Source organism: Drosophila miranda (assembly GCF_003369915.1).
Source record: "Drosophila miranda strain MSH22 chromosome Y unlocalized genomic scaffold, D.miranda_PacBio2.1 Contig_Y5_pilon, whole genome shotgun sequence".
NCBI classification, from domain to species: domain Eukaryota; kingdom Metazoa; phylum Arthropoda; class Insecta; order Diptera; family Drosophilidae; genus Drosophila; species Drosophila miranda.
In genome coordinates this window covers 1,126,811-1,134,526 of record NW_022881647.1, presented here as the reverse complement: position 1 = coordinate 1,134,526, position 7,716 = coordinate 1,126,811, and the positions used below count along the sequence as shown (strand labels likewise).

Genomic DNA, 7,716 nt, shown 5'->3' with positions numbered 1-7,716 from the left:
CATTAGGCAAACGAATACGAATGAAATGTGTCAGATAGTATTTTACAGAATTCACAGCACAAAAATGTCAATTTTAATTTGAGTGCGAATGAAATGAATGATTCGGTTTTAATTCTGATGGAACTCAAAAGAGGGAAGGATGGTTAAACATAGGATAAAAACGAGGGGGAACGTTGTGAGTTGCTGCGGACACCGCAACTCTACAGTTATACCCGATACTAAGTCAGTATGGCTCTCCTCCGGCAGACGCTGCTAATATTAAACGACACGACAAAGAGTGCGTGCGAGAGAGATAGAAAATCAGTCTGAGCGTGACGTCGGGCGCTGCGTAGCCACTGCAAATTGATTTCTTGCTTTTGGCTACAAAAATGATCCGATCTGATCCAGATTCAGCAATCTGATAGATATGGTCATTATCTATGATTCTGCGTTTTCAGTTTTTCTCGAATCTGCAATATTGTGGATGCAACAGATTTTCGTTCTTTGTGGGGGCGGAAGAGGGTGGGGCGCAATTCTGAGATATACGTTTTATAGTGACATCTTAAAGGAGTGTGTGTACCAAATTTTGTTACTCTAGCCTTAATAGTCGCTGAGATTTGTGGATGCCCCAGATTTTCGTCCTTTGCGGGGGCGGAAGGGGGTGTGGCGAAATTTGGACACGAAAACGGTCAAGGTCCGATATCACAGGAGTGTGGATACCAAATTTGGTTGCTCTGGGTCTTATAGGTTCTGAGACCCTTGAACTCATATTTTTGCAATTGGCAAAACCGACCATGAAACCTGTGTGGTTAGAGAGAGACAGAGCGAGAAGAATGAAATTATTTTCTTGATTCTGGCTATAATAATTATACGATCTGATGGAGATTTTACACTCTAGAACATATAGTCATCCTCTACGATTCTGCGTTTTTGGTTTTATCGTATCTTTAAAAATGTGGATTCCACAGATTTTTGTCCCTTTGTGGGGGCGGAAGTGGCGGGGCGAAGTTTTGAAATATTTTTGTAGCAGTGACATATCACAGAAGTCTGGATCCAAAACATCGTTGCTCTAGCTCTTATAGTCTTTGAGCACTAGGCGCTGAAGGGGACGGACAGACGGACGGACAGACAGGGCTCAATCGACTCGGCTATTGATGCTGATCAAGAATATATATACTTTATGGGGTCGGAAACGATTCCTTCTGGACGTTACACACATCCACTTTTACCACAAATCTAATATACCCCAATACTCATTTTGAGTTTTGGGTATAATGAGGATAGCTTCGCCTTGAAGCCGAACCTTCGGGTCCTTCTCTTGGGGCCTGCGAAGGATTGGATGAAAATTAGCATTTTAATAGCTTCGATAGGCGTTAGTTATACAACTTGAAAATCAGAAAGATACACACATCCTTTGCCTCTGCGTCTGCCTCTGCCGCAGAGGACACTCGCGGGTGCCATAAAAAATTCACACAACAGCAATCCTGCAGTTTCCATGGATTAAAATTATTCAAACGCATTATATGGCTGGCTGGCTGCACTCCACTCCAGAAGGCAGGGGGAGGATTACCTAAGGGAGCCGTACTCGTAGGCCGTAAACACTCAATATTTGTGCCCGCAAGAAAAGAGAGAGAGACATTTTCGTTCTCGGAAACTGCTAGGCATTCTCTATGCAAATGTGGATACGTTACACAAAGCACTTAAAACAAATCCAATAGATAAAGCCATTAGAAGAGTGGCCGCGGGAATGGGTATCGTATCAGAAGTGGAGCCCTTACTTGCGTCTTACAAAAACCAGAGCTAATAAATCAAGCTGAAGATTGGTCTGTTCGATACTCGTAAGTATTCCAAGTGAGTTCACATTAATTTCACATAGATTACGGGTATATTGATCGTTTGTGGAGTTTGAAATTGCTTTATGACACTTGAGGTTTGATTGGGCGTGAAATATGTGACTTTTTCTATGGCGTGGGAAAGTGTTAAGTAAAGGAACAACACTACTTATTTAAGGGAATACCCGTACGAGTGCAAGTCTTAGAATTCAATGGATTTGATCCCTGTATTTTGTATACATTAATGTACAAATACTCGATATTCTTTGAAGCCTTTTCAATGGTTCTATTGGTGCCTCAATTAGAAGGTTCTTGCTCTTTTCCGATGAGCAACACAAGCCATTTGAATCAGGTCAGCACTTTCGGGTAAGCGGAATATTGAATATTGGTCTCCATATTTGCTTCCAGATGAAAGCAAACTTGATTATGCCTAGATTTTATATGGGGTGTTAGTGGTTGGAAGGTGAAGAATACTTCATAGCCTATTCGCATACGTACTAAATATATACCATCCATTTCCGCACCATTTGGGAGGAATAGAAGCACAAACACACGAAATTTTCGCGTATTAGATTAAATAAAATATATTTCATATTTCAATTAAATATTTGTATTTTTAGATTTAGCATGTTTTGTAAAAATTTAATATATTAAAGCTTTTTTAAAATTAAATTAAATATGGGTCGGTCGATTTCTATTTAATTTCACTATTTTAAAGCCGAATGTTTCATGCCAATGCATGCCATACAATGCCAATTTTCTCTGAGTGTATCGTACTTTTTCTGAAGGGAGTTTGAACCAAAAAAGTGTTCACGAAGGAGCTTCTACATTTTGACATTGAACCTTGAAAGGCTCTTTCCTTATGCCGACGTCCACTGTTGAACAATGATTTCTGCCTCTATAGGACTATCGTGCGGCTTGCAAAAACAGCTTCTTTCATCTCCATTGCCACAGGAGGATTATGGACGAGGCATGAGAGGGGGGGGGGGGGGGGGGGGGGGGGGTATGGGGGCCAGGTTGTGCAGGACAATTACCACAACCGCCGAGTAGGCAACGGCAACTGCAGCTCGATGTGTGCATGTGAGTGGCCGCCTCCTGCTCCTGCCTATTCAAGTGTCCATTTTTAATTAACACTCTGACAATTTGACGCGAAATGCATTTCCAATGTGTGTGTGAGGTCCTAACTAATGCTGCCACTACGGATTCCAAATGCGAATGCATGCCGATGAGGAGCTGTGGAGCTGAAAGCACTGCCGTTGAATGTTTAGAATGCAATTGACATGAGGCACAGCCCAGCATGAGGCAACCCCCCCACCCCACCCGACCCCCCCCCCCCCCCGCTGATGAATGTTGCATGTTGCATGGGTAACCCAATTACTGCTCTGCAAATTACCCACACCAATGGACGCCAAAAGCACATAGAAGGAGAGAAGATGTTGGGCTCCTAGACTCGCTTTGCATAATTGATGTCAAATTGAAAATCATGTTAATGCTGCTATAAAGAAAGGACAAAGACCGGTAGAGTGAGCGAAACAGTTCATAAAATAATCTATACATACACATATATATACATATATATATCAATTCTGATGTGGACAGTCTTTGCCTCTCGTCTTCAACTTTCGTTTTTTTTTCCGGCATTCTGGCATCCGCAAGAGGCTATAAATCCAATGGCCAGGCCAAATCAAATTGCCAATGGTTCAATTTGCGGTTGATGTGGAGCTTAGCCATGGTCTCTGGTCTCTGGTCTCTGGTCTCCGGTCTCTGGCCCCCCTCTGGGGGCTCGTAAATCGCAATGAGTTTGGGCATAAATTTTTCAATCGTTCGAAGGGAGCAACAGCAATGCAAATCCTAGGGAGGGTAGGTCAGGGGTTACCAGTCACACACATCCGACAAAAAACACACAGACAACAAAATTGTTCATAGTAAACAGTGATCATTGTATCATCGATTTGGCCCTAGAAGATGTCCACCAAGAAGACCCAAAGACGCCCGCCGAGGTGCTCAATTCGCTGCAGCTGTCCGGCCAGGAGGATCTCGACAAGCAGATCAAGAACTGGGTGTTGTGGGATCGCAACGAGGCCACTCTGGACCAGGTGATCGAGGCGGTGCACGACCAGGACTGGCATGCTCTGCGCGTTCGCCTCTGCAATCGCATACCCTTCGGCACGGCGGGAATGAGGGGCGGGATGCGAGCCGGATTCGATTCCATCAACGATCTGGTGATTATCCAGACCGCCCAGGGGCTGGCCGCATACTCACCGACTGCTATCCGAGCATCCAGAAGCGGGAGACGCAGGGCGTGGTCATCGGCTACGATGGGCGTTACAACAGCAAGCGTTTCGCCCAGCTGACGTCGGCGGTGTTCCTCAACAGCGGCTACAAGGTGTATCTGTTCAATCGCATGACACCGGACCCCCTTCATACCCTTCACCGTTTCGGCGCTCAAGTGCCTGGCGGGCGTTGTGGTGACGGCTTCGCACAACCCCAAGGAGGACAATGGATTCAAGGTGTACGCCGCCAATGGGGCCCAGATACTGCCGCCCCACGACAAGAAGATCTACGATGAATTATGGCAACCTGGAGCCGACGCCCTCCTCGTGGGATCTCTGCATTCTGACGGCGAGCCCGCTGGTCGAGGACCCCTACCGCCAGATCTATCCGATGTACTATGAGATGCTGAAGAAGCTCCTGCCGCCCGTCCACCTGGAGACGAACGAGTGCAGCCAACTGCGGTTCATCTACACGCCGATGCACGGCGTGGGCTACTCCTTCATGCGGGAGGCCTTCTACCAGGCGCGTCTCAAGCCGCTCATCCCGTGCCGGAGCAAAAGGATCCGGATCCGGAGTTCCACACCCTCGTCTATCCAATCCGGAAGGTGAGTCACAGACACTCCATTGCATATATGTATGTATATCTAATCACTGATCTCTCTGATCCCTGGCAGAGGGAAGGGAGGCCCTGCTGATGGCTATCAAGAACGATCCGGATGCTGATCGCCTGGCCGCTGCCGAACTGGATCCCAAGGGTCGCTGGAAGATTTTCACGGGCAACGAGCTGGGAGCCCTGCTCGCTTGGTGGGCGCTGGAGAGCTATCGGGCGCGCACGTCCAAGCCGGACGTGAGCAACTGCATCATGCTCTCGAGCATGGTCAGCTCCAGGATTGCGGGGGCCATTGCCCGAGCGGAAGGATTCACGCACGTGGAGACGCCTGACGGGCCTCAAGTGGATGGGGAACAAGGCGCTGGAGCTGCAGGCCGCTGGCGGACGGTTCTCTTCGCCTTCGAGGAGCCTCTGGGCTTCATGTTTGGCATGAATGTGGCGGACAAGGATGGAATCAACGGCGGCCACGCATCTCGCCACGATGGCCTGCCACCTGCGGACCAGCCGCAGCCTGACGCTCATCGAGAAGCTGCGCGAGATCTACGACATGTACGGCTACCATGCGACGCTCTCCTCGTACTACACCTGCGAGGATCCGGAGCTGAATTGAGCAGATCTTCGAGCGGCTGCGCAACTTTTGAGGAGGACCTGCCGGGCACCTATCCCAAGTGCATCTTCGATGGCGCCTTCGAGGTGGTGCACGTCCGGGATCTGACTAAGGGCCTGGACACCGCCTATGCGGATCGCAAGGCGCGACTGCCGATGGTTCCCAGCGAGCAGATGATCAGGTTCACCTTCACAAACGGCTTCGTGGTCAGTCTGCGCAGCACCAGTCGCGACCACAAGCTGCGCTACTACACCGAGATCTGTGCCGCCCGAGGAGAAGGAGTGGCTGGAGCTGGACGACCGGCTGCATCAGATGACCGATGCTGTCGTCGAGGAGTTCTCTCAGCCGTATGTTCATGGCCTGATTCGTGCCTCCCAGTTCGATATGCAGTGAAGACTAGACTAGAAAATATAACGATTGCTCGGGACACCACCTTTTACTACCACGTGTCCTTCCCCCGCTGCCAGGCCAAATATCGTGCTCCAGCACGATATTGCACTCTGGGGTAGGACCTCCCCTCCACCCATTCGAACGGGCGTGATAACCGCTGCCGATTGTGCGAATCAGCAAAAGTCGGGCAGAATAATGAAAACAGTGATTAACAGAGAGAACGACCAGGAGTCAGAGTCATAGGCATCTTCTTCTTTGAGCAAATGCTGTAAACAGCCGGAAATTTATAGACAGGTCAGGGGCAGGAGCAGTGGCAGGAGCAAACAAGCTTCGACTTGAAATTTCTTTTCGGGAACTTGCCCCCATCCCACACACGACAGTATGTGTTTGTTTTCGGGTCAAACGGAATATTTCAATAGCCTCAAAACGCGAGTGAGTGCTCCAGGTAAACATCGCGATGATCCCAAAGCTCTCCCCCCAGCACCCTGCGTTTCAAATTTCGCTGAAGACAAAAGGAGAAGGAAGACATACCCAATTATCCCCCCATCCCATCCCAACCCATGCATCCACCATATATGAAGACTGATGATAACCAGAGGACGAAGGAGAGCGTGCTGTTTGCCCAAGCCTTTTGCCAGAGCCCAAATACACAATACACATAATACAACCTGGGAAACGCACACGAATTAAATATTAATTTGACTCGATGCGACCAAAGTCGCTGTAAATAAGACACGGGCACACGAGAGCACGGGGTAAATCAACAAAATAAAACGAGTGTCCCACATGTGGGTGGGATGTGGCATCCCTCCACACACAGGTCTGCTCTGAGGGGAATTTAAGAATTTTGATACAACCATTAACTTAACCAAGAGGTTTTTTGGGGGCTTAAGTTGCACATATTAGGTAAAAAATTGGAAATCTACAAATGGAGGATCCCAATACTTAAAATGGAACCATCTTCGCTGGTTAAAAGCACTATCCACACCCAGAAAAAGAAAAACATTTAAGCCAAATTTATTTTTCATTACAAAAAAATACATATACCTCCCAAAAATATAATATTTTGTATTTATTTTAAAGTGTTTCTTCGCGACATAAAAATGTCGATTGGTCGCAACAAGTCATTGAACAAAACGGAACATATTTTAAATAAATCGGAGAACCCAAGTCGTTAAAAATTAGCTTTAAAAGTAGGCTACCAAGAATTCGGGAAGAATAAATATGGGAAGTATTAAAAACACTTTAAACACACTTTTAATAAACGTGAAATCTTGTTCAATTCATGGGTGTGCTGTGTTTCTGTGTGCTCTGTTCTTTTTCAATCTCTTCAAGGAGCATTTACATATTCAAAAGGCTCTCAAATCCATTCGCTTTAAGCGGGTAATAATGTATCTTTTCGATTCACACACTAATTTTTTTTTTTTTTTTCTTACTTTGGACGTTGACATGCAATGACTGCATCTTTCAAGAGGCGATGCAGTTACTGCACCGTCAAGTGCCGCCGTGTGACACCAGCAGAAGGCTGTTACGCGCGGATCGCAGGCAAAACACAGCCCTCCTCCCGCCCAACCGACCGAGGGGCGCTGCCGCATGACGCGCGGTGCGTAGCCGAACCAAACGCGAACATGCAAGAAAGATAGCTATTAGACTAACATTCGAGGAAAATTAGTACTAAACTTACTAAGAAACTAAGCATGCAATCAAAATACAAATACCACTACAGTTACTAATTGATAGAAAGGTGTGTAAGGATTAATAATTTAATAAGAGGAAGAGAATTAGTGGTGGATATAATATGGTAGAGGGAATTATAATCCGAGCATAAGACCCTAAACGGTTCATGCAAGGAATATATCGATGTACAAAGTGGAAGGAACAACGGTATAAAATTTCTAGTCAGTCTAATAGGAATCGTGAAGTTTATGCGGCTCAACAGATCAGGGCTGTCTATGTCACCCCTGATCAAGTTGTGCATAAATATCACACCAAGCATTTTTTTTTTTTTATACGGTTTAACTAAG

The 7,716-nt window shown here is 46.7% G+C and overlaps 1 pseudogene; it reads left to right on the top strand.

Annotated features, from left to right (window-relative positions):
* The first annotated feature begins 3,540 nt into the window (after positions 1–3,540).
* Positions 3,541–5,728, top strand: LOC117195088 (annotated as a pseudogene).
* The last annotated feature ends 1,988 nt before the right edge of the window (positions 5,729–7,716 follow it).